This window comes from Ovis aries, chromosome 18 (genome assembly GCF_016772045.2).
Source record: "Ovis aries strain OAR_USU_Benz2616 breed Rambouillet chromosome 18, ARS-UI_Ramb_v3.0, whole genome shotgun sequence".
NCBI lineage: Eukaryota > Metazoa > Chordata > Mammalia > Artiodactyla > Bovidae > Ovis > Ovis aries.
Window position 1 is genome coordinate 29,489,889 of NC_056071.1, and position 25,966 is coordinate 29,515,854.

The 25,966-nt window shown below is 40.2% G+C and overlaps 1 protein-coding gene across 13 annotated transcripts in view; it reads right to left on the bottom strand.

Moving 5' to 3' along the window:
• The window catches only part of SCAPER (S-phase cyclin A associated protein in the ER), a 396,299-nt gene that overhangs the window by 82,649 nt on the left and 287,684 nt on the right, over window positions 1-25,966 (bottom strand). The gene's annotated exons all lie outside the window — the stretch shown is intronic.

Here is a 25,966-nt window from a genome sequence, read left to right on the forward strand (position 1 = left end):
TAGGAGGGACTCTGAGTCAGAATGACTGGCCAAAGACAACCCAGAGACTAATCCCACCACCACAAAACCCGAGACTGCGAGCCACGTGGCAGAGCAGTCGCCCTGGGTTCCCTTACCCTCCTGCTCTCCTTGGGTCTCCCTTCCCAATAAAGTCTCTTATTTTGTCAGCACATGTCTCCTCAGACAGTTCATTTCTGAGTGTTAGACAAGAGCCCACCCTTGGGCCCTGGAAGGTGTCCCCCTTCCCACAATAGCTCTGTTTCTTGTCAAAGTAGATTTTTAAAACATCTAATCTAAATTCCTCTATGAGGAAAAATTTTGCATTTATTACAAAATGGTAAAATATAATAGTATTTCTCCAGAATTTCCCCTAATACACAGAGTCATATTGAGCTGTTTACTTATAGTTTACAGGAAGTACTATGGCTGTTAAAAGTTGGACAAGGAGTCAGAACGTGGGCTTGGGTTCCAGCCCGAGCTATATGATCTTAGACATGTTCCTTAACCTTTCTGTGTCTCAGTTTCCTCAACTGTTACATGAAGATAATTACAGTATCCAGTGAATCAACATATGTAAAGCCTTAGCACAGTGTCTGGCTCATAGGTAAGTCCCACAGAAGTGTCATCTGCTACATCCAAAGAGAAGTAGCAACTGCTACTCTTACTATGATTCCTACTGCTACCAGGAGTAAATACAACCGGGTATGAACAGCAGCTCTCACAGAGAAGGATGACTGGAAGCTTAGTGGCTAGATATGTAATCACCAGGCTGGGAACTCTGTGCTTTGGCATGTGATATTGGCTACTGAAGGGTTCACTCTTCCCAGGAGCAGAGGCTCCTGAAGACCTTGCTACCAAGAAAGGGGCAGAGACAACAGGCCAGAGTTAGGGAGGAAGAAAGTTTAAACGTGGAATCAGATGGCTTTGTGTTCAAGTTCCAGTTCCTCCTCTAGCAGGTCACATGACTTTAGGTAAACACTTCACATTTACAACTCAGCAAATCACCATAAAGGCACAACTTTTCTTTTCTTTTACAAACTTCAGAAAGAATATGAGAAACACATTTCTGGGTAATGTCAGGGTTCTTCATACATCACAAATTTTCATATTCCTTTCATTTCAAAAACCTTGTACTGATACTAAATATTTCAAATAAAACACTATACACGTGCTCTTAGCAACCTTTCCCTTTTCTAGAAGCATTTTAACCCAGTAATCAGATCTTTCAAAAATGTAGTTGAGAATCATGAAGATATTAAAGACTTCTGAGATACCAAAATTAATGTCATTTACTTAATCACCTGCTCATCTAACATTTGAACATCCAGTATGTCCATGGTCAAAGACACAGAGATTCTCTGTTTACTGTAAGGTCATTTAGACCCTGTAGACTCTGATTTTACAAGTAAGTGTAGCAAGCTGTGGCTTACTGGTTTATAGTAGAACAGAAAGAACAATATGAAGAAGTGGTGGCCATTTTAGAGGTAGCAAAGTAAAAGTGAAAGTCACTCAGTCGTGTCTGACTCTTTGTAATTCCTTGGACTATACAGTCCATGAAATTCTCCATGCCAAAAGACTAGAGTGGGTGGCCGTTCCCTTCTCCAGGAGATCTGCCCAACCCAGGGATAGAACCCAGCTCTCCTGCATTGCAGGTGGATTCTTCACCAGCTGAGCCACAAGGGAAGCCCAAGAATACTGGATATGGGTAGCCTATCCCTTCTCCAGCGGATCTTCCTGACCCAGGAATCAAACCAGGGACTCCTGCATTGCAGGTGGATTCTTCACCAACTAAGCTATCAGGGAAGCAAAACAAGATACTATTCTTGAAGCTCAAGGAAAAAAACAGATATAAGAATACTAAAGGCTCTGCAATCTGAGACTCATTGCCTTTATTGGACTCATTTTTCTTTTTTGCACTGAAATTATTATTTACTAAAAACAGTATACCTGTTTATGCTCAAAATGACAACCTTGAGGTATTAAAAAAAAAAAAAGGCTAAATTATGAGCCACAACTTATTTGGTGGCGGGGGGGGGGGTGCAGAGAAAAAATGATGAAAACTAACATTTCTTAGGGTTTTCTTCTATGCCAAGCACTTAAGCATTTTCCTTATACCATACCATTTGGAGAAGGAAATGGCAACCCACTCCAGTATTCTTGCCTGTAAAATCCCACGCATGGAGGAGCCTGGTAGGCTACAGTCCATGGGGTCGCAGCAAAGAGTCGGACACGACTGAGTGACTTCATTTCACTTTCACTTCACTTATACCATCACATTTAATTTTTGTAGATTAACATCTCAAAGGTCAGAGACAGCAGTCAACACATCCAAGTTTCACAGCTATAGTTAAAGAGCTGGGATTGAAACCTGAGTTTGTTAGACTCTAAAGCCATGTGCTTTCTCTCACCCCACACCAACTTCCCACTGGCCATCTCTTTTTCTGGGAATTCTGGAGAAACTGTCTCTAGTGGAAGGAGGTGAAAACTGATCATAGGTCAAACACGGCCTTTCTGATGTCTTTTCCATTAAAAGTTCTTAATTAATAAGAACTTTACTCGTGACCAAAGAGCATGAAAATACTTTATTTAAAGATTGTTGTAATAATTATGAGTGAAATATACTAAGCCTCTTATTCAGAAACCATAAATGTGGTGCAGGGACCAAATGTCACTTCTTCATCCGTCCCCTAAAATAAGCTCAATCAAAGTCAAGTAAATCAGATTTATGTTTGCACTATTTTTATATTCTTTGTCCACAGCTGACAACTTTTGATTTTTGTCTTTCATTGAGGATTTCTGCTTAATTTTAGAAACACCATTTTACCAGTTTCTTATAAAGTAAACAGAAATGAAAAAACATCTCTAACAATTTGCCAGTTATACGAAGAACCCTTGTGGTCTGCAGGAGCCAAGGAGCTCTCCTCCTCCTTAGGAGCCAAGCCTCCCTTGTTAGGCTTGTCATGGTGAACCCTGGGACCAGGGACCTGAGTCCAAAGGCCCTCACTGTACTGAACAGTTTTATTTTTCTCATCCTGATTTCTTATTTTCCAACAGTCTAAGCCCCTCACCTCATCAGATTTCCCCCCACATCTGTTTTTCCCTAATTTCTTCATTTAACATTGATCCTTTCACTGTTGAGAATAGTTTTCTTTCGTTTGTAACCTTTGGTGAAGACTCTGTCTCATCAGGACATCACCTTACTCAAAACCACAGAAGCTTTCTCCATCCTTCTATATAGATTCTTCTTCTGCTGGTTTAGAATCATTTTACTGCAATGCTTTCATAGGAAACTGATGTTTCATCTAAGAAAGAATTTCAAAACTGCCTGAATTAAGGTATGAAAGCGCTTATCTTTAGTTAGACAAAAGGTTCTTTCTAGTCTTCAAGAATGAGACTTGATAAAGAGAAACTTTAAGGAGAAGGTATCTACACTGTAAAGGATATTCTATTCAGAGCAGTACTCTGTACTGCTGTCTTTTGTCTAGCTGGGTATCACTGTTACTTGCTGGAGGTAAAGTAACTCATTAGCGGCCTGCTCTTCTGGGACACTTACTAGATGAAATGCATATCTAGAGTTCTGATATATGCTTATACACTAACACTTGAGTTTGAACTTCCTTCTAATACCGCTGCTGGGCCAAGGGCACCCTGCAAGTTCAGGGGCCTGTCCTTTTCGAAAGGTGTTTTAGCAACATTCTCCCCTCCCCCTGCACACTGTCTATTGCACACCTGGTTTACCTGAGTCTGGAAAACATTCCATCCTGGGGTGGGTGGTCTGTGGAGGGCAGGGGAAGGTTACCTTCCCAGCATGCAGCCCTGCGTGTGACTTTACCACCTGCCGGAATGTGCCAGGCTTGGCCTGGGAAAAATCAGAGCTATGTAGCTTTTGGTTCCTCTCAATTAGTCACTTCTGAGGCAGAAATCTAAAAAGCCACAGTTTCTCTTCCTCTAGTATATTTCTTTAGGTCATTATCTTACTCTCACAGTAGCAGCAAACCATAAGTTAATTTCATGTACATATGCTTACTAAATTTCTCCTTCCTCTCAAAAAACATTTGGCCCTCTCAAAATCTGCAGATATTTCATATAGTTTTAGATTTAGAAAGAAACTTAGAATCAGATTGTTTCATTTTATAGTTGAGGAAATCATGGTCCAGGGGAGAAAGAGACTTTCCTGAAAAGAAAGAAACCATCAGGGCTGGAATAAGTACTGTTCTCTAAACCTATTCCAAGGAGAAACCCAATATCTATAGGGCCAAGCCCTGAAGCAAAGTGTTTTAGCAAAATTAAATTAAAAGTCACTATCACTTTTAAAAGAAGAGCTCATATTCTTTTTTCCCCCCAATACCTCCTACGATGTTTCAAAAACTTCCTACACTCTTTTTTGCAACCCAGAAAGATGCTTTTATTAGTAGTATAAATCTATCCCTCTGTAATATGATTCCATGAGAGACAAAATTAACTTGGTAATCAGTGGTAATACTATCCAACTAATTTTCAGTATTGTGAAGTTGGGTTTAAGTATTTTTAAGTTGTACAGTGTGTTCACAATGGTTGGAATATGAAGTAAACTCACTAAGAACCAACAGGAGATTGTTTAGAAAGCTCCTACCAAGTCAGTGCCAGAGTATAAGGAAAAAAAAACAAAAAAGGAAAAAAGTGTGGAAGGACTCCAGCATCAGACACAGGTTTCTACATTGTTGGCACCATTTTACTTCCTTAGCTAAACTGTCTTCAGACACACAACAGTCTTTGCACCACTGATATTTTGTAAAACATCTATGCTCATGTTACATTATGACATGCTATGTTATAAAAATAGAAGTCATGAAAGATATTTACCCTGATGATTTACTTGGCTTGAACGCATGAAAAGAAATTACATAGGAATGGCTAAGAGTTTTTCAACGTTATCTTTTTAAAATTCCATAAACAATATTAAGACAGTATTAGAGGATTTTGTATTTTATCCCAAATACATTTGTATTTTTAATACATTTATGCCTTTCAGACTGTTTGTATATTTTATGCAGTCAAAATCCTACATAAAATAATTTTAGCAAACTCTATAGTACATGCCTTAGTGGTCTTGATGGTTGGAAATTTCTTTTTTATTAATGTTGAATCATATCATTCTTCTGCTCAAAAGAATCCCTGGCTTCTTATCTTCTGCAAAGTTAAAGTCCAAAAATGCATCATGGCCAAAGAGCCCCTCCCTGACATACTTCTTCAGTAACCTTTCTAAATTCATGTGCTTCACTCTGCTGGCTCTTGCTCTATTATCTCTTCTACCTGAATACTCTCCTCCCAGGTATCCTCCCAGGTATCCCAGACTCACTCCCCCTCTTCTGCTAGTTCTCTATTAAAAAACACCACCTTATCCATAAGCCTTCCCAGACCACCTCTTTAAAAGTCACAGCCTTCTCCCGCAAACCCAATTCCCTTTCCTGTTTCCTCAAGCTTTATTTTTCTCCCACTGCAATGGTCGCCTTCTAAACTATTATGTGTTGGTATTTCCTCTCCCTCAAAGCTAGAATATAAACTCCATGAGGGCGAGGTTTTGTTTTGTTCGCTGCTCTGTTCCTGGCACCTAAAACAACTTCCTGGGCTTCCCTGGTGGCTCAGATGGTAAAGCGTCTGCCTGCAATGCGGGAGACCCAGGTTAGATCCCTGGGTCAGGAAGATCCCCTGGAGGAGGGCATGGTAACCCACTCCAGTACTCTTGCCTGAAAAATTCCACTGATGGAAGAGCCTGGCAGGCTACAGTCCATGGGGTCGCAAAGAGTCGGATGCGACTGAGCGACTTCACTTTCTTTCTGTTCCTGGCGCCTAAAACAATATGGTTATGTGTATGGGTGCTTGGTCGCTAAGCTATGTCTGACTGTGACCCCATGGACTATAGCCCCCCAGGCTCCTCTGTCTATGGGATTTCCCAGGCAAGAATACTGGAATGGGTTGCCATTTCCTTCTCCAGGGGGTCTTCTCTATCCAGGGATTGAACCTGCATCTCCTGCACTGGCAGGCAGATTCTTTACCCACTGAGTCACTTGGGAAGCCCGCTGGCTATGTAGAAAAATATCTTGAACGCACTTAGACACTGATTTTCAATTAGAAAGATATTATTGTGACTCATTCACAAGTTAAAAATAAAGCCAGCACTTAAAAATCAAAAATGTACAGTATGCAGTCACCCTGGATGAATCTGTAAAGTGAGTAGGAGGCAGAAAGGAATTTGCCCATTACCCCCTTCTCCATGCAGTCTTCTGCTTCTTTACCTCTTACTCCTGCTTCAGTTGCTGCACTCTGTGGGGTATGTCTTCTATTTCCCCCACCTGCCAACATAAGTCATGTGCTTCACTGCAGTCTCCAAATACCCCCTGCACATTCTGCTTCATTGTAGCACTAACAGCAGTGCATTTTAAATGTCTCTTAGCTATCTTTTCTGGGCTTTCCTAGTGACTGAGTGCTGAAGAATTCACCTGCTAACGCAGGAGACCTGGGTTCAATCCCCTAGAGAAGAAAATGGCCACCCACTCCAGTATTTTTGCCTGGGAAATCCCATGGACAGAGAAGCCTGGTGGGCTACAGTCCATGGGTTGCAAAGAGTCAGACACGACTTAGTAACTAACAACAGTAACAATCTGTCTTTTCTATTGGACTGTAAGCTATTTGTCTCTGCAATTAAGGTGCCTACTATCTACCTGGTGCTTTTAGATGTTTGTGGAATGAAAGAATGAGTAGGTTCTAGAAGCATTTACAAAGCAGTACTGATGTGTTGAGATTACTGTGTTGAGAGCTAGGAGGCTAGGGTCTCATTCTACCTTAGCCATTGTTACCAACATGACCTGTGTGTCTCCAATCTTTCTGCATAAATTAAGGGCATTCGACTTTAAAATTTGCTGAGTCTGTTGGAAGTAAGATGATGAGAGGTACTTTAATTCATTAAATGTTTACAGCAACCCTCAAATATATCTGTTATTATCCTTATTGTGCAAATGAGAAAACAGAGGCTCAGAAAGGTAAAACAACTTGAACAAGCTTGTGAAGTCAGTAAATGATAACACAGCTTCTCAAATTCAGAACGCCTGATTTCATGTATGGTGATTTATCCCAACATCACTGAATCGTTCCTAGTAGGAGGATGGAGTGGTTAATCTCTAAGGCCTCTTTTTATTCTCAGAGTCTATGGTTCTGTAGGTCTAATTTATGATCATGAAATTATTCAAATAAAGCCATCTATCTGGAGTACGAATAGTGGGTTTCCATGCCTTCCTCCAGGGGATCTTCCCAACCCAGGGATCGAACCTGCAACTTTTATGTCTCCTAAATTGGTAGGAAGGTTCTTTATCACTAGCGCCACCTGAAGTCCCCCTTAATCTACATATCCATTACCAAAACCTACGAATTTTAAGGGCTTCCCCAGTGGCTCAGCAGTAAAGAATCTGCCCGTGATGCAGAAGATGCAAGAGACGCAGGTTTGATCCCTGGGTCAGGAAGATCCCCTGGAGGAGGGCATGGCAACACATTCCAGTATTCTTGCCTGGAGAATCCCATGCACAGAGGTGCCTGGCGGGCTACATAGTCCAGTGTGTCGCAAAGAGTCAGACATGACTGAAGTAACTGAGCGGATAGACACACCCCAATTCTACATCCTGAATGTTTCTTGACTTCATTTTGATGGCCATACTTATACTAGTCCAAGTCACCATAATCTTTCTTACAGACTACTCTAATAATCTAACTGGTTTCTCTGCATTCATATTTATTTCCCCCAAATCCATTTCTGATTGTACCTGACATCCTTCCAGAGTGTACATTTATGACTAAAGTCAGAAACTTAACTGAACCTACAAAGTCCAGCTTTGGCCCCAATCTACCTCATTTGCCCAAATTGATTCCCTTCACTTCTTGCTCACGAGGATCTAGCCTCAATGGCCTTTCTTTGGTTCCCTGAATTCCACAAGCTCTTTTCCACCTTAGGGCTCTCTCAGGAGCTATTTTTTCTCCCTAGATTATCCTCTCACCTCCCTTTCTGCCTAGCTAACAGGCAAAAACTAAAGCCTCAGGATTTTAACATAAATGTCACTTCTTCTGGGAGGCCTTTCTTGACCCTCCTAACTTGGTCGGTTCCCATTTATGCTTTCCTAGTGTACCCTGTACACATTCTTTCAGCCTGTGTCACAACGCTAGTCACGTAATTAATCACATGATGCCTACTTCTGATACCTGGTAAGACAGAAGCTCTGTGAAGACTGGGACAAATGTGCTTCATACACTGTTCTACCCCTTGTAACTAATGTTCAATTCCTCATATATGTACTTAACAAGTATTTTTTAAAAACTACAAAATTGTTTGAAAATGGTACTATTGTTTATCCCCATATTATAGGTGAGAAAATTGAGTTTTAGAGAAGCAAAGAAATTGGTTCAAAATTAGAAGTTAGCTAATTATGGAGTTAGAATTTGTATCCAGGTAGTCTGATTCCAGAGGCTGGGCTATATCACCTTCTAAGGTATATGAGACAATTACCAGGAGACATCTACTCTTTTTAACCCATTTTTATGTCTTTTTAAAAAGTTGTGGCAAAATACATGCAATGCAATATTTACCCTCTTCACCATGTTTAAGTGCACAGTTCAGTGGTAATAAATACATTCACATTTCTGTGCAACTATCGCCACCATCCATCCCCTTAATTCTTTTCATCTTGTAAAACTCTATACCCACGAAACAATAACTCTCCATTCTCTCCTTCCCAGGGCCTCTGGGAACCAACATTCAAGATTCTGTCTTTATAATTTTGACTACGCTAAGCACCTCATATAAGTGGAATCACACAATATTTTGTCTTTGAGTGACTGGCTTCTTTCACTAAGCATAATATCCTCAGAGTTCATGCATGCTGAAGTGCATGGCAGAATTTCCTTCTAAACTTTTGAAGGCTGAATAACATTCCCCTGTATGGATATACCACAACTTTATTTATCCACTCATTCACTGATGAGCATTTGGGTTTGTTTCCACATTTTATCTACTATGAATAATGCGGCTATGAATATATGCATATCTTTTTAAGATTCTGATTGCAAGTCTTTTTGGTATATGCTCAGAAGCAAAATTACTGGACCATATGGTAATTTTATTTTTAGTTTTTTCAAGAATTAGTTCCTTTAGACACTTTAAAGAAAACACCATTTTCTACAATGGTTGTGACCATTTTACATTCCCATCAGCAGTGTACAAGGGTTCCAATTTCTCCATATCTTCACCAAACCATTTGTTTTTTAAATCTTTTTGCCAATGGCCATCTTTATGAATGAATATGAGATAGTATTTCATTTCTCTAATGATTAATGATGTTGAGTATCTTTTCATGCACTTATTGGTCATTCACATATCTTCTCTGGAGAAATATCCAAGTTTTTCGACAAATTTTAATTGGGCTTTATTTTGCTGCTGTTGCTACTGAGTTGCAGGAGTCTCTATATATTCTAGATATTAATCCCCTATCTGATAAATGATTTGCAAATAATTTTCTCCTAGTCTGAAGGCTGCCTTTTTATTATATTCATAGATGCACAAATTTAAAAAAAATCATTCAGTCCAATATGTCTATTTTCTTTTGTTACCTGTGCCTTTTGTGTCATATACAAGAAATCACTGCCAAATCCAACCTCATGAAACCCTTGCCCTATGTTTTTCCACAGGTTTTATTATTTTAGCTTTTATATTTAGTTCCTTGATTCATTTTTGTCTTAGAATCCGCCTGCCAATGCAGGAGACACAGGAGATGTGGGTTTGATTCCTGAGTCAGGAAGATCCCCTGGAGAAGAAAATGGCCACCCACTCCAGTATTCTTGCCTAGAAAATCCCGTGGACAGAGGTGCCTGGTGAAATACAATTCATGGGGTCCAAGAGCTGGACATGACTGAGAACGCACACACATGCACACTACTGGATTACTGTAGTTTTGTAGTTAAATTTGCTTGTTGACTCTGTATCCTGCTACTTTGCTGAATTCACTTACTAGTTCTAACAGTTTTTCCTTTTGTGTGGAATCTTGAAGGTTTTCTACATATAAGATCATATCAGGAAAAAAACAATGATCATTTCTTCCTTTTCAATTTGCATGACTTTTATTTCTGTTTCTTGCCTAACTCCTCTGGCTAGAGCTTCAGTACTCTGTGGAGTCCAAGCAGTGAGTATGCACACTGCCTGTTTTTGATCTTAGGGGAAAAGTTTTTAAGTCTTTCACCACTGAGTATATTGTTCACTATAGATTTTCATATATGAAAGTTATTCATATATATTCATATATGAAGATACTTTCCTTCTCTTTCTAGTTTATACAACGGTTTTTCTTTTGACACAAAATGGTGCTGTATTTGGTCAAATGCTTTTCTGTAGCAATTGAGATTATCATGTGTATTTCTTCCTTCCTTCTGTCAAGGGGGTGTCATACACTGATTTGTGTCTGTATGTTAAACCAAGCTTGAATTCCAGGGATAAACGGCACTTGGTAGTGGTGTATAATCCTCTTAATATGCTGCTGAATTTGGTTTGGTAGTATTTTCTTGAGGATTTTTACATCGATGTTCACAAGGGATACTGGTCTGTAGTTTTCTTCTTTTGTAGTGTCCTGACTGGCTTTCATATTAAGGTATGCTGGCCTCATAGAGTAAGTTAGGAAATGTTCCCTTCTCTTTTTTGAAGTTTGAGAAGTACAGATAGTAGTTGTTTAAATGTTTTTTAGAATTTGCCAGTGAAATCATCAGGTGCATGGCTTTTCTTTAAGAGTTTAAATTGCAGATTCCATCTCCTTAGTTATAGGTTATTCAGATTTTCTATTTCTCCATGATTTAGTCTTGGTAGATTTTGTGCTTCTAGGAATTTATCCATTTCATCTAGGTTATCCAAGTTTTTGGTGTACAACTGTTCACTGTACTTTCTTACAATCCTTTTCATTTCCACAGAATTGGTAGTAATGGCCTCACTCTCACTTCTGATTTTAGTAATTTCAGTCTTCTACTTCTTTTCCTTAAAAAAAACAGTCCACATAACTACAGGTTTATTAACTCTGTCAATCTTTTTGAAAAAAATCAACTTTTCGCTTCATTATTGTCTATGCTGTCTTCCCATTCTTTATTTAGCTTTTTTCTTCTGTAAGCTATATTATTTTCTTTGAGTTTAGTTTGTTGTTCTTTTTTTTCTATTTCTTCAAGTTGTAAAGTATGTTGTTGATTTGAGATATTTCTTTTTTTTTTAAAATAAATCCTTTTTAGCTGTAAAACTCCTCCTCCGCACCACTTCTGCCAGTCCCCTTAAGTTTGGTACTTTTTTCAATTTAGCTATTACGAATGATGCTGCAGTGAATACGAGCGTGCAGATATCTCTTCGAGATACTTATTTTAGTATCTGGATACATACCCAGGAGTGGGATTTCTAAATCATAAGAATTAAGTATTGTGAAGTCATTTAATTTCTAGTGGACATTTAAAGGACTTTCTGGAATACAGCCTAGTAAATGGCAAGAGACCAACACAGCCTAAATAAAAGTCAAACAGAACAGAAAAGTGTATTTCATCTGCTGTGATGGAAGTGTCAGGAGTGAAGAGTAAGAGGTACAATGAGGAGAATAAATGTGCATCATAAACGGAATGTTGGGCTTATACATACCTACATATCTAACTAGGTCCTATGATGATTTGTAAGGCAGCACAGAGCAGCAAGGCAAGATGTTGAAAGAATGTTGGACTATGAAACTCAAAGAAATACGACTGGGTGAACTGGCATTTGTTATTTTTTTAACTCTTTAATATAAAATAATTAGATTAATTGGAAACTGAAAATAAAAGTATAGAGTAGTTCTATATACATGTCCCAGTTTCCTCCAATGATAACATTTTATAACTACTGTTGTTGCTCAGCCACTAAATCATGTCTCATTCAGGCTCTTGGTTGGATGACTGATTTTTTAAATTATATCTTTGATGTCTTGGGTATTACATTCTAAGACTCTGGATCTTACTGAAATCGTGCATTTTAAAAGGCCTTTTCTGAGACTGTGTTGGTGTGGGGTTGGGGGTACCACCTTGTCAGTCAGGTGGGGACGGAAGTGCAGGCGCCCTGTGGGCCTTCACTGACACCCTGGTGGAGAACAACGGCCTGTGATTGTTGGGTGAGAACAGGAGTTCAGGCTTCTCACTTAGCTCTCCACTGATACCATACTGGCTTGGTGGTTTGGGGAGGGAGAAGCAGATGTTACTGCTCCCTATATGGCCTCCACAGGAGGGTTACCACTGGAAGGTGTAAGGGTGGTGGGATTTGTTACTAGAGGAAGGTGGTAAGTCCTGGCATCCTATTTGGCCCTTTCTGATCCCACTCTGGTGAGAAAGAGAAAGACAGAGTCTCACTATTTCTGGGTGAGGTGAAAATTCAAGCTCTCAGCATGGTCTGTACTGACCCTGGTGGGAGGCTGTGTGGTCTCTAAGTCACGTCCAACTCTTTGTGACCCCATGGATGGTAGCCTACAACACTCTTCTGTCCACAGGACTTCCCAGGCAAGAGTCCTGGAGCGTGTTGCCATTTCCTTCTCCATGAGATCTTTTTGACTCAGGGACTGAACCTACATCTCCTGCTTGGCAGGTGGATTCTTTACCTGAGGCACCTGGGAAGCTCCCTGGTGGGAAGAGAGGGGCTAACTACTGCTAGGTGATTATTAAAATTCCAGTTTTCCACTCAGCCTTCTCTGAAACCACCATGGTAGAAGGGCACAGCCTGAGTGCTTAACCCCTTCTTAAGGCCTCTGATTCTTCCAGAGAGTAATATCCACTGTCACTATGTAGGGATTTTTCTCACAGTGGTAACAGAAGTAGTGAAAGAGGCAGTAGGGAGCATAATAGCAGTTAACGCGAGCACTTAACAATGTGAGATACCAGTGCTAATGGCTTCACTCAGCTCATCTCACTTATCCAAACCAGGCTTCAGCAATCCGTGAACTTCCTGATGTTCAAGCTGGTTTTAGAAAAGGCAGAGGAACCAGAGATCAAATTGCCAACATCTGCTGGATCATGGAAAAAGCAAGAGAGTTCCAGAAAAACATCTATTTCTGCTTTATTGATTATGCCAAAGCCTTTGACTGTGTGGATCACAATAAACTGTGGACAATTCTGAAACAGATGGAAATACCAGACCACTTGACCTGCCTCTTGAGAAATCTGTATGCAGGTCAGGCAGCAACAGTTAGAACTGGACATGGAATAACAGACTGGTTCCAAATAGGAAAAGGAGTACAAGGCTATATATTGTCACCCTGCTTATTTAACTTCTACGCAGAGTACATCTGGAGAAGGCAATGGCACCCCACGCCAGTATTCTTGCCTGGAAAATCCCATGGACGGAGGAGCCTAGTAGGCTGCAGTCCATGGGGTCACTAGGAGTTGGACATGACTGAGCGACTTCACTTTCACTTTTCACTTGCATGCATTGGAGAAGGAAATGGCAACCCACTCGTGTTCTTGCCTGGAGAATCCCAGGGAAGGGGGTGCCTGGTGGGCTGCCGTCTCTGGGGTTGCACAGGGTCGGACACAACTGAAGCAACTTAGCAGCAGCAGAGTAAATCATGAGAAACACTGGGCTGGAGGAAGCACAAGCTGGAATCAAGATTGCTGGGAGAAATATCAATAACCTCAGACATGCAGATGACACCACCCTTATGGGAGAAGGGCATAACATTCTATGCAGATGTACTCTGCACAGAAATTAAATAAGCAGGGTGACAATATACAGCCTTGACACCACCCTTATGGCAGAAGACTTCCCTGGTGGCTCAGACGGTAAAGTATCTGCCTACAATGCAGGATACCCGGGTTCAATCCCTGGGTCAGGAAGATCTCCTGGAGAAGGAAATGGTAACCCACTTCAGTATTCTTGCCTGGAAAACCCCATGGACAGAGGAGCCTGGTAGGCTACAGTTGATGGGATCAAAGAATTGGACATGACTGAGCGACTTCACTTTTACTTATGGCAGAAAGTGAAGAAGAACTAAAAGCCTCTTGATGAAAGTGAAAGAGGAGAGTGAAAAAGTTGGCTTAAAGCTCAACATTCAGAAAACTAAGATCATGGCATCCGGTCCCATCACTCCATGGCAAACAGATGGGCAAACAATGGAAATAGAGATAGACTTTATTTTCTTGGGCTCCAAAATCACTGCAGATGGTAACTGCAGCCATGAAATTAAGAGACGCTTAGTCCTTGGAAGGAAAGTTATGACCAACCTAGGTAGCATATTCAAAAGCAGAGACATTACTTTACCAACAAAGGTCCATCTAGTCAAGGCTATGGTTTTTCCAGTAGTCACGTATGGATGTGACAGTTGGGCTATAAAGAAAGCCGCGTGCCAGAGAATTGATGCTTTTGAACTGTGGTATTGGAGAAAACTCTTGAGAGTCCCTTGGAGTGCAAGGAGATCCAACCAGTCCATCCTAAAGGAAATCAGTCCTGAATATTCATTGGAAGGATTGATGCTGAAGCTGAAACTCCAATACTTTGGCCACCTGATGCGAAGAGCTGACTTATTTGAAAAGACCCTGATGCTGGGAAAGATTGAGGGCAGGAGGAGAAGGGGATGACAGAGGATGAGATGGCTGGATGGCAGCACACACTCAATGGACATGAGTCTGGGTCGGCTCCGAGATTGGGTGATGGACAGGGAGGCCTGGTGTGCTGCAGTTCATGGAGTCTCAAAGAGTCGGACACAACTGAGTGACTGAACTGAACTGAACCCAGATGGTATCCCCACAGAGCAGCATTGCTACTCCTGTTTTCAGACAAGAAAGCTAGGGTTTAGAGAGATTGTATTATGGTAGAGTCCAAGATTTCAATCCAAGCAGTCTCATTGCTAAGCCTGGGCCTTAAACTACTTTATAATACTGTAGTGAGGATTAATTAAGATGACATGTGGAAGTATTTGAAAATTAGAAAGCACTAAACAAGTGTGAGGAAATTTTTATTACCACTTTTCAGAGTACTCTGACAAGTGACCACAATTAGATAAATGAAAATTCAGGTTTCATCCAATGTTAATGAATCATTTAAACACTGTCTCCCATTGTAGTAGCTACACAAAAGACAATGTTTCATATTTTGCAAAAGCTGCAAAGCTGCTCTTAATGAAAGTTTTAAAGGTAGAACTTTAGGGAAATACATGTACAGAGTATTTTCCCATAGGTCTTTTTACATTTTGTACATATAGAAATGGTAGCTGAGTTTTGGGTTAATCTCTTTCAGCTCAGTTCAGTCGCTCAGTCGTGTCCGACTCTCTCTTTAGATATGTTTAAATAAAAGATGTGAGGAGAGAGATGTTACAGATAATCACTGAGCCATGTTACCCACTTTATAGGAAAGAGATTAAGTTCTGGAGGAATCCCTTAGATTACAGAAATAGTTGTATGTAGATCATGAAGCAGACAAATTCATGTGAAAAAGGAAATGTCTGTCATTTACATTTCAACTATATTTGAAATGACATTATAATTCTCTAAAGCACATGAGCTTATGATACTTTCTTTCGTTCACTTATCAAACATTTTCACAATACTAAATCCTAGAGCTCTGTGATAAGCTCAATAGATGAAAATAAAAGCAGTCTTGCTTTCAAAAGTTCATAGGTAAGTAAAGAATAATTAGAATTCCATGCAGTAAGTACAACCCCAGAAGTAATCTCCATGAGGACTGGCACAAGGAACACCATGAGAAGGAGGTAACTCCTGAGCTGAGTCTCACTGAAGAGAAGAGCTTAGTGAAAAGAGTTTGGTGGGGTGGTGGGGGGCAGTAGAACACACAAAAGAATACAGCGTGAAAGAAGGCCTGGAGGAGTGCAGACCCCCGGAGAGCTGCAGGTTGCTGGGTGTAGCCAGAGCAGCAGGAAATGAGACTATAGGATCACATGCCTGGTATGCTTCATTAAGGATTTTGGCTCTTAATCTTGAAGGTGATGGGTGAGCCAAAGAAGGATTCATTTTAGACACAGGCCTCTTGTCATAATGTGGTGTTATGGTAGAGATTAAAACTGAAGGCAGGGAAGGCGGCTACCGTATTACTACAAATGAGAGATGATGGGGGCTACAGAATAATCTGATTAATTGCATATTTGGTGAATGAGGAGGAAGAGGAGTGAAGGGGAAGTATGGTTTTAAAACATTCCCTAGGTTTTTGGCACAGATGGTAGTGTTATTTAGCAGGATGGTAAAGGGGGGAGGACAGGCCCAGTTTTTGGCATGCTAAATTTCAGGAGGGCTTCCCTGGTGGCTCAGAGGTAAAGAATCCATCTGCCAATGTAGGAGACACAGGTTTGATCCCTGGATTGGGAAGATCCTCTGGAGGAGGGCATGGCAACCCATTCCAGTATTCTTGCCTGGAGAATCCCTTGGACAGAGAAGCCTGGAGGGCTACAGTCCATAGGGTCCCAAAGACTCAGACATGACTTAGCAACTAAACAACAATAGTAACACAATAAAGCTGATGATGCTGGCATTTTACAAATGATACCTTAACATTTGGCAACTTGGTCAAAAACACATGCAGGGATGAAACAGAGAAAAATACAAAAGTGCCAGTCTCAGGATGGGTATTCTGATCCAACATAGAAGCCACATATTCCAAAGTTAATTATAGGCGACAACAGGTAGTTTTCAGAAATATGTCATTTGTTTTTCTAAAAATACCTATCAAACATCTATCAAACCATATGTGAAGTGCACAATTAAAAAACAGGTTTGGGTCTTCCTCTTTCACAGCATTCATTTGGGAGACAAATCCCAATGACATTTCTCACTGCACGCAGGAAACCTCAAAGGAAGGGACAGTAAGTGTGATTTGACAAAAGTCTTCTAGACAGTCTGACGTGCATGCCCACACCTTAGATGAGACTTCTTCCAGGAAGGCAAGTCATTTCCATTCAGTCAGTGCTTATCAAAGTGCCTCAGGGCGCCCAACACAAGGTGTGGAGGCAAAAGCAATGGGTATTAGGCTAGCTCCCTCCACTAACTTTGTATGTGACCTTGCATGAGTTATTTAACCTTTTTAAGTTTGTTCTCTCACCTGAAACTTGAAAGGGCTGGCTGTATGAGAGAATCCTTAAAGATCTCTATAGTTCTTGATATTTTATGATTTGTTGACAAGCAGGTCTAAGGATGCTGAATTGGACATTCTTTTCTCTATACCTGCTGATTTTCAAGAGCCCATTCAAGTGTTCCTTCCAAGCCTCCTGCTCCATTCCCACTTGCCTAATTTCTACTTAGGTTTAGCTTCCAACAATTCCTCAGTGAGGCCTTCTCCAACCTTCCTCTTAGGAAGGAATCTCTCCTTCCTCTGAACCTTTAGAACATCCACTTCTTTGCTCTGCTTATGGCACTCTTTGCTTTGGCATTGGTGTCTCATTTTACAAGACTAGAGGATGGCAAACTTTTTCTATAAAGGGATAGACAGCAAATATTTTATGCTTTGCAGTCATACAGTATCCATCAAAACTACTCTACCATTGTAGGGAGAAAACAGTCATATGCAACAAAGGAGTGTGGCATTATTTCAATAAAACTTTACTTACAAACAGGTGATGGTTTGGCCTATAGGTCCTAGCTTGGTGATGGTTTGGCCTATAGGTCCTAGCTTGTTGACCTTTGCATTAAGACTATGATTTCTTGAAAGCAAGCTCCACACCATACTGTCTCTGATTTTTTGTGATGCCTAGTATAACATATTTTTGCCTAAAGAAGGCACACAAGTAAATGGAATAAATTGCATATGCTTAAAACAGGAGAGAAAATCAACAGCCATTCCCTCTGTGTTATTCCTATCAACAACAAAAAAAGAGAAAATGGATATAAAAGCATATAAAGATGGTGTACTAGCTTTTTCACCCTTCAGTAATGTAATCAGTGTCTTTACACTGCTCCCTCTTAAACAGCACTTCTCCCCTTCTAAGTCTAGGGCAAAAAGTTAAATTTCCCTCAGCTTACAGTGCCAAAAGCTGAAGACCTTTCTGTATGGAAACAAAGGCACGTTTCTCACAATTCTTGTTTTGAAACATGTCAGGCTGTTAGAAAAGTCAAAGAATATTAAAAAATGAACTACACTCTTTACTAGATTCATCAGCTGAGAGCATTTTGCTACATCTTCAAAGGCACATTTTAAGGATAAATTTTACTGTAAACTTCACTATTTTAAGTGTATCTTTCAGTAAGTTTTCACAGATGTATGTACCTGTGTAAGACCATCATGATAAAGAACATTTTCAACAGCCCCCAAAGTTCCCTTTGCTCCTCTGAAGTCAATGTCCTTCAGCACCTTCAGGATTCTAGGCAACTGCTGATCTGTTCTGTGTGTCATGGATTATTCTGTATTTTCTACAACTTCAAATAAGTGGAATCATACAGTAGGTAGACTTTTGAATCTGGCTTTTTTTCTTCTGAATAATTCATTCATGCTGTTCAGTGTATCATCAGTCCATTCCTTTTTATTGCTAGATATTACTCCATTGTGTGGATATACCACAATTTGTTTATTATTATAACCTGTTGGTAGATATGTATGCTGTTTAAGGATTTTAGTTATTTATGAATAAAGTTGCTAACGTCATTCTTGTACAAGCTGTTTTTGTGAAGAAATGTTTTCATTTTTCTTGGGTAAATAGCAAGGAAAGACACTGGTGGTATGTGGGGCTTCCCACCTGGTGTTAGTGGTAATGAATGTGTCTGCCAATGAGGAGACATAAGAGACATGGGTTCGATCTCTGGTTTGGGAAGATCCCCTGATGGAGGTCATGGCAACCCACTCCAGGATTCTGGGCCTGGAGAATCCTGTGGACAGAGAAGCCTGGTGGGCTACAGTCTATAGGGTCATAAAGATTCAGAATTGACTGAAGTGACTTAGCATGCATGCATAGGGCTAGCATGTTTCTGAGAAACTGCTAAACTTCAACCACACTTTTAAAAGCATCAGGATTTGTTCAATTATATTGTCAAGATTCAAGAGAAAGCAAGTTATCATTCAAGAAACGAAACTACATACTGAAGTGTGGTCAACTTTAAGACTCTCATTTGCTGCAGTCAGAGGTGTTAATGAGACCTAATATTACTGTTTTTTTCTCTCTGAACAGACTGCTTTCACAGGTGAGAATGAACGAAGCAAAAGCAGAGGCCAAACATAAAGAATGCTTTTAGTCTATTTCCAGCATCTCATAAAACCCCAAGAGGACTGGAAAAGGGCAGAGAAACAGGAACTTGGCTGTGTGTATGGCCATTTTAATGCCTAGTATTCCTGTTCTCTTTCACTTACTAGAAGAGTCAGAAGGCCTTCTGCTTGATGCCCTACTGTGTCTAAGAACAAACATGAAGATGTAGCGATGTAAGCTTCAAGAAGACAGGAAGAGAGACTGAACTTTTATAGGGTGCTGAGAAAGGCCCGAACAGTTTCTCTGTATTTACGCTTCTATTTATAATTTCTGCTCACCCCCCACACCTGACCCACTAGCTGTCTCTTTTTTCCTCCATTCTATATCCCCTTCCCTCGATCTCCTGTTTCCATTTCCTTCTCTTCTTGGGTCCCACTCGGCTTCCTTTTAGGTTCTTCCATTTACACTCTTCTTTCTGCTGAGTATGTATACAAATGTGCATGTGTGTGGTTCTCACCTTCGCTAGGTATATTTCAGGCTTCTCTTCCTCCTCACAAACAAAACCCACCAAGACTGTATCTAGACTCGATGTTCTTATGCAGTCGCTCAGTCCTGCCCAGCTCTTTTGTGACCCTGTGGACTGTACCCTGCCAGGCTCCTCTGTCCATGGGATTTCCCAGGCAAAAATACTGGAGTAGGTTGCCATTTCCTTCTCCAGGGGATCTTCCCAACCCAGGGATCCACTCCCTGTCTCCTGCGTTGGCAGGCAGATTCTTTACCACTGAGCCCCTGGGAAGCCCATCTAGACTTGGTGGATGCAAAGGAACAGGACTATTCCCTTGCAATTGTTGGTGATGGTCTCTGTGCTTTTCATCTGCGCTAGTTTTCTCCCTGCAGCTAGAACCTTCTATTATAGGACACCCACAGTATTACAGTTCCCGTCTGAGCACTGAGATCACCCATTTTCCTGAGTCTTTATGTTAGATGACAACACAGTGTGTTCAAGTTGGCACAAAGTATACACTGAACAGCTGTCACCCTGTTTAAGGAATTTTCAAAACAAGAGTTAAATAGATGTTTTAAAAATTTCTCTCCAAGCATTTAAAAACATGTTTCAACTATATTGTTGCTGTTTAGTCTCTCAGTCATGTCCAACTCTTTGAGACGCCCTGCAGCACGCCGGGTTTCCCTGTCCTTCACTGTCTCCCAGAGATTGCTCAAATGTCCATTGAGCCAGTGATGCCATCCCACCATCTCATTCTCTGCCGTCCTCTTCTCCTCCTGCCTTCAGTCTTTCCCAGCATCAGGGTTTTTCCAACGAGTTGGCTCTTCCCATCAGGTGGCCAAAGTATAGGAGCTTCAGTTTCAGCATCAGTCCTTCCATTGACTATTCAGGACTGACTTCCTTTAGGACTGACTGGTTGAATCTCCTGGCCGTCCAAGGGACTCTCAAGAGTATTTTCCAACACCACAGTTCAAAAGCATCAATTCATTGGCACTCAGCCTTCTTTATTGTCCAACTCTCAGATCCATACATGACAATTGGAAAAACCAGAGCTTTGACTAGATGGACCTTTGTCAGCAGAGTAATGTCTCTGCTTTTTAATATGCTGTCTAGGTAGGTCATAGCTTTTCTTCCAAGCAGGAAGCATCTTTTAATTTCATGGCTGCAGTCACCATCTGCAGTGATTCTGGAGCCCAAGAAAATAAAGTCTGTCCCTATTTCCACTGTTTCCTCACCTATTTGCCATGGAGTGATGGGACCGGATGCCATGATCTTCATTTATTGAAAGTGGAGTTTTAAGCTAGCTTTTTCACTCTTCTCTTTCACCTTTAACAAAGAGGCTCTTTACTTACTCTTCACTTTTTGCCATAAGGTTGGTGTCACCTGCATATATGAGGTTATTGATGTTTCTCCCGGCAATCTGATTCCAGCTTGTGCTTCATCCAGCCTGACATTTCTCATGATGTACTCTGGTGACAATATACATCCTTGATGTACTCCTTCCCCAATTTGGAACCAGTCCATTGTTCCATGTTTGGCTCTGTTACTTCTTGACTTGCATATAGACTTCTCAGGAGGCAGGTAAGGTGGTTTGGTATTCGCGTCTTTTTAATAATTTTCCACAGTTTGTTGTGATCCATATAGTCAGAGGTTTTGGCATAGTCAACAAAGCAAAAGTAGATGTTTTTCTGGAACTCTCTTGCCTTTTTGATGATCCAGTGGATGCTGGCAATTTGATCTCTTTGTTCCTCTGCCTTTTCTAAATCCTGCTTGAACATCTGGAAGTTGATGGTTCATGTACTATTGAAGCCTCGCTTGCAGAATTTTGAGCATTACTGTGCTAGCATGTGAAATGAATGCAATTGTATGGTAGTTTGAACATTCTTTGACATTGCCTTTCTTTGCGATTGGAATGAGAACTGACCTTTTCCAGTCCTGTGGCCACTGCTGAGTTTTCCAAATTTGCTGGCATACTGAGTCCAGCACTCTCACAGCATCATCTTTTAGGATTTGAAATAGCTCAGCTGGAATTCCATCACCTCCACTAGATTTGTTTGTAGTGATGCTTCCTAAGGTCCACTTGACTTCACACTCCAAGATGTCTGGCTCTAGGTGAGTGATCACACCATCATGGTTATCTGGGTCATTAAGATATTTTTGTATAGTTCTTCTGTGTATTCTTGCCACCTCCTCTTAATATCTTCTGCTTCTGTTAGGTCCATACATTTCTGTCCTTTATTGTGCCCATCTTTGCATGAAATGTTCCCTTGGTATCTCTAATTTTCTTGAAGAGAACTCTAGTCTTTCCCATTCTGTTGTTTTCCTCTTTTCTCTGCACTGATCGCTGAGCAAGGCTTTCTTATCTCTGCTTGCTGTTCTTTGGAACTCTGCATCATTTCAGATGGGTATATCTTTCCTTTCCTCCTTTGCCTTTGCTTCTCTTTTTTTTTCTCAGCTATTTGTAAGGCCTCCTCAGACAACCATTTTGCCTTTCTTTTTCTTAGGGATGGTCTTGGTAACCTCCTCCTGTACAATGTCATGAACCTCTGTCCATAGTTCTTCAGGCATCTGTCTATCAGATCTACTCCCTTAACCTACTGGTCATACCTGAATGGTCTAGTGGTTTTCCCTACCTCTTCAGTTTAAGTCTGAATTTTTTAATTCAGTTTAAATCTGAATTTCTCCATCCTTTATATTATAGCTATACTATGCATCATATGCAGTACACCTAAACGTATTATAATCTGCCTGCTAAGCAGGAGACACGCGTCTGATCCCTGGGTTGGGAAGATCCTCTGGAGAAGGAAATGGCAACCCATTCCAGTATTCCTGCCTTGGAAATCCCATAGACAGAGGAGCCTGGTGGGCTACAGTCCATGGAGTGGTAAAGAGTCAGACAAAACTGAGCAACTAAACAACAACAATGCTAAAAATTTTGTTCAAACCATCGTGTATATTTAAAAGTTTTGTTAAAAAAAAACAACACATCTTCATTTCCAGAGTTCTTCGTTCCTTCCTAAACATGGCCATTTTCATTGGGTGTCATTTTTCTTCACTTTGAAGAACTTTATCATTTCTATAGTACAACCTTTTGTCATTTAATTGTCTAATGCATATATTTCAAAATGTCAACTGTATTTATTTCACCTTTATTCTTGAAGCATTTTTCTGGTGTGCTGGATATAGAAATTATGGATTGAATTTTTCTAATTTTTATTTTTATTTTATTTTATTTTAGTTTTTATTTTTTAAATTTTAAAATCTTTAATTCTTACATGCGTTCCCAAACATGAACCCCCCTCCCACCTCCCTCCCCACAACATCTCTCTGGGTCATCCCCATGCACCAGCCCCAAGCATGCTGCACCCTGCGTCAGACATAGACTGGCGATTCAATTCTTACATGATAGTATACATGTTAGAATTCCATTCTCCCAAATCATCCCACCCTCTTCCTCTCCCTCAGAGTCCAAAAGTCCGTTATACACATCTGTGTCTTTTTTCCTGTCTTGCATACAGGGTCATCATTGCCATCTTCCTAAATTCCATATATATGTGTTAGTATACTGTATTGGTGTTTTTCTTTCTGGCTTACTTCACTCTGTATAATCGGCTCCAGTTTCATCCATCTCATCACAACTGATTCAAATGAATTCTTTTTAACGGCTGAGTAATACTCCATTGTGTATATGTACCACAGCTTGCTTATCCATTCATCTGCTGATGGACATCTAGGTTGTTTCCATGTCCTGGCTATTATAAACAGTGCCGCAATGAACATTGGGGTACATGTGTCTCTTTCAATTCTGGTTTCCTCGGTGTGTATGCCCAGCAGTGGGATTGCTGGGTCATAAGGTAGTTCTATTTGCAATTTTTTAAGGAATCTCCACACTGTTCTCCATAGTGGCTGTACTAGTTTGCATTCCCACCAACAGTGCAGGAGGGTTCCCTTTCTCCACACCCTCTCCAGCATTTATTGCTTGCAGATTTTTGGATCGCAGCCATTCTGACTGGTGTGAAGTGGTACCTCATTGTGGTTTTGATTTGCATTTCTCTAATAATGAGTGATGTTGAGCATCTTTTCATGTGTTTGTTAGCCATCTGTATGTCTTCTTTGGAGAAATGTCTATTTAGTTCTTTGGCCCATTTTTTGATTGGGTCGTTTATTTTCTGGAATTGAGCTGCAGAAGTTGCTTGTATATTTTTGAGATTAGTTGTTTGTCAGTTGCTTCATTTGCTATTATTTTCTCCCATTCAGAAGGCTGTCTTTTCACCTTGCTTATATTTTCCTTTGTTGTGCAGCAGCTTTTAAGTTTAATTAGATCCCATTTGTTTATTTTTGCTTTTATTTCCAGAATTCTGGGAGGTGGATCATAGAGGATCCTGCTGTGGTTTATGTCTGAGAGTGTTTTGCCTATGTTCTCCTCTAGGAGTTTTATAGTTTCTGATCTTACATTTAGATCTTTAATCCATTTTGAGTTTATTTTTGTGTGCGGTGTTAGAAAGTGATCTAGTTTCATTCTTTTACAAGTGGTTGACCAGTTTTCCCAGCACCACTTGTTAAAGAGATTGTCTTTACTCCACTGTATATTCTTGCCTCCTTTGTCAAAGATAAGGTGTCCATATGTGTGTGGATTTATCTCTGGGCTTTCTATTTTGTTCCATTGATCTATATGTCTGTCTTTGTGCCAGTACCATACTGTCTTGATGACTGTGGCTTTGTAGTAGAGCCTGAAGTCAGGCAAGTTGATTCCTCCAGCTCCATTCTTCTTTCTCAACATTGCTTTGGCTATTCGAGGTTTTTTTATTTCCATACAAATCTTGAAATTATTTGTTCTAGTTCTGTGAAAAATGTGGCTGGTAGCTTGATAGGGATTGCATTGAATTTGTAAATTGCTTTGGGTAGTATACTCATTTTCACTATATTGATTCTTCCGATCCATGAACATGGTATATTTCTCCATCTATTAGTGTCCTCTTGATTTCTTTCATCAGTGTTTTATAGTTTTCTATATATAGGTCTTTAGTTTCTTTAGGTAGATATATTCCTAAGTATTTTATTCTTTTCGTTGCAATGGTGAATGGAATTGTTTCCTTAATTTCCTTTTCTACTTTCTCATTATTCGTGTATAGTAATGCAAGGGATTTCTGTGTGTTGATTTTATATCCTGCAACTTTACTATATTCATTGATGAGCTCTAGTAATTTTCTGGTGGAGTCTTTAGGGTTTTCCATGTAGAGGATCATGTCATCTGCAAACAGTGAGAGTTTTACTTCTTCTTTTCCAATTTGGATTCCTTTTATTTCTTTTTCTGCTCTGACTGCTGTGGCCAAAACTTCCAGAACTATGTTGAATAGAAGCGGTGAAAGTGGACACCCTTGTCTTGTTCCTGACTTTAGGGGAAATGCTTTCAATTTTTCACCATTGAGGATAATGTTTGCTGTGGGTTTGTCATAGATAGCTTTTATTATGTTGAGGTATGTTCCTTCTATTCCTGCTTTCTGGAGAGTTTTTTTAATCATAAATCGATGTTGAATTTTGTCAAAGGCCTTCTCTGTATCTATTGAGATAATCATATGGTTTTTATTTTTCAATTTGTTAATGTGGTGAATTACATTGATTGATTTGCAGATATTGAAGAATCCTTGCATCCCTGGGATAAAGCCCACTTGGTCATGGTGTATGATCTTTTTAATGTGTTGTTGGATTCTGATTGCTAGAATTTTGTTGAGGATTTTTGCATCTATGTTCATCAGTGATATTGGCCTGTAGTTTTCTTTTTTTGTGACATCTTTGTCAGGTTTTGGTATTAGGGTGATGGTGGCCTCACAGAATGAGTTTGGAAGTTGACCTTCCTCTGCAATTTTCTGGAAGAGCTTGAGGAGGATAGGTGTTAGCTCTTCTTGAAATTTTTGGTAGAATTCAGCTGTGAAGCCGTCTGGACCTGGGCTTTTGTTTGCTGGAAGATTTCTGATTACAGTTTCAATTTCCGTACTTGTGATGGGTCTGTTAAGATTTTCTATTTCTTCCTGGTTCAGTTTTGGAAAATTGTACTTTTCTAAGAATTTGTCCATTTCTTCCACATTGTCCATTTTATTGGCATACAACTGCTGATAGTAGTCTCTTATGATCCTTTGTATTTCTGTGTTGTCTGTTGTGATCTCCCCATTTTCATTTCTAATTTTATTGATTTGATTTTTCTCTCTTTGCTTCTTGATGAGTCTGGCTCATGGTTTGTCAATTTTATTTATCCTTTCAAAGAACCAGCTTTTGGCTTTGTTGATTTTTT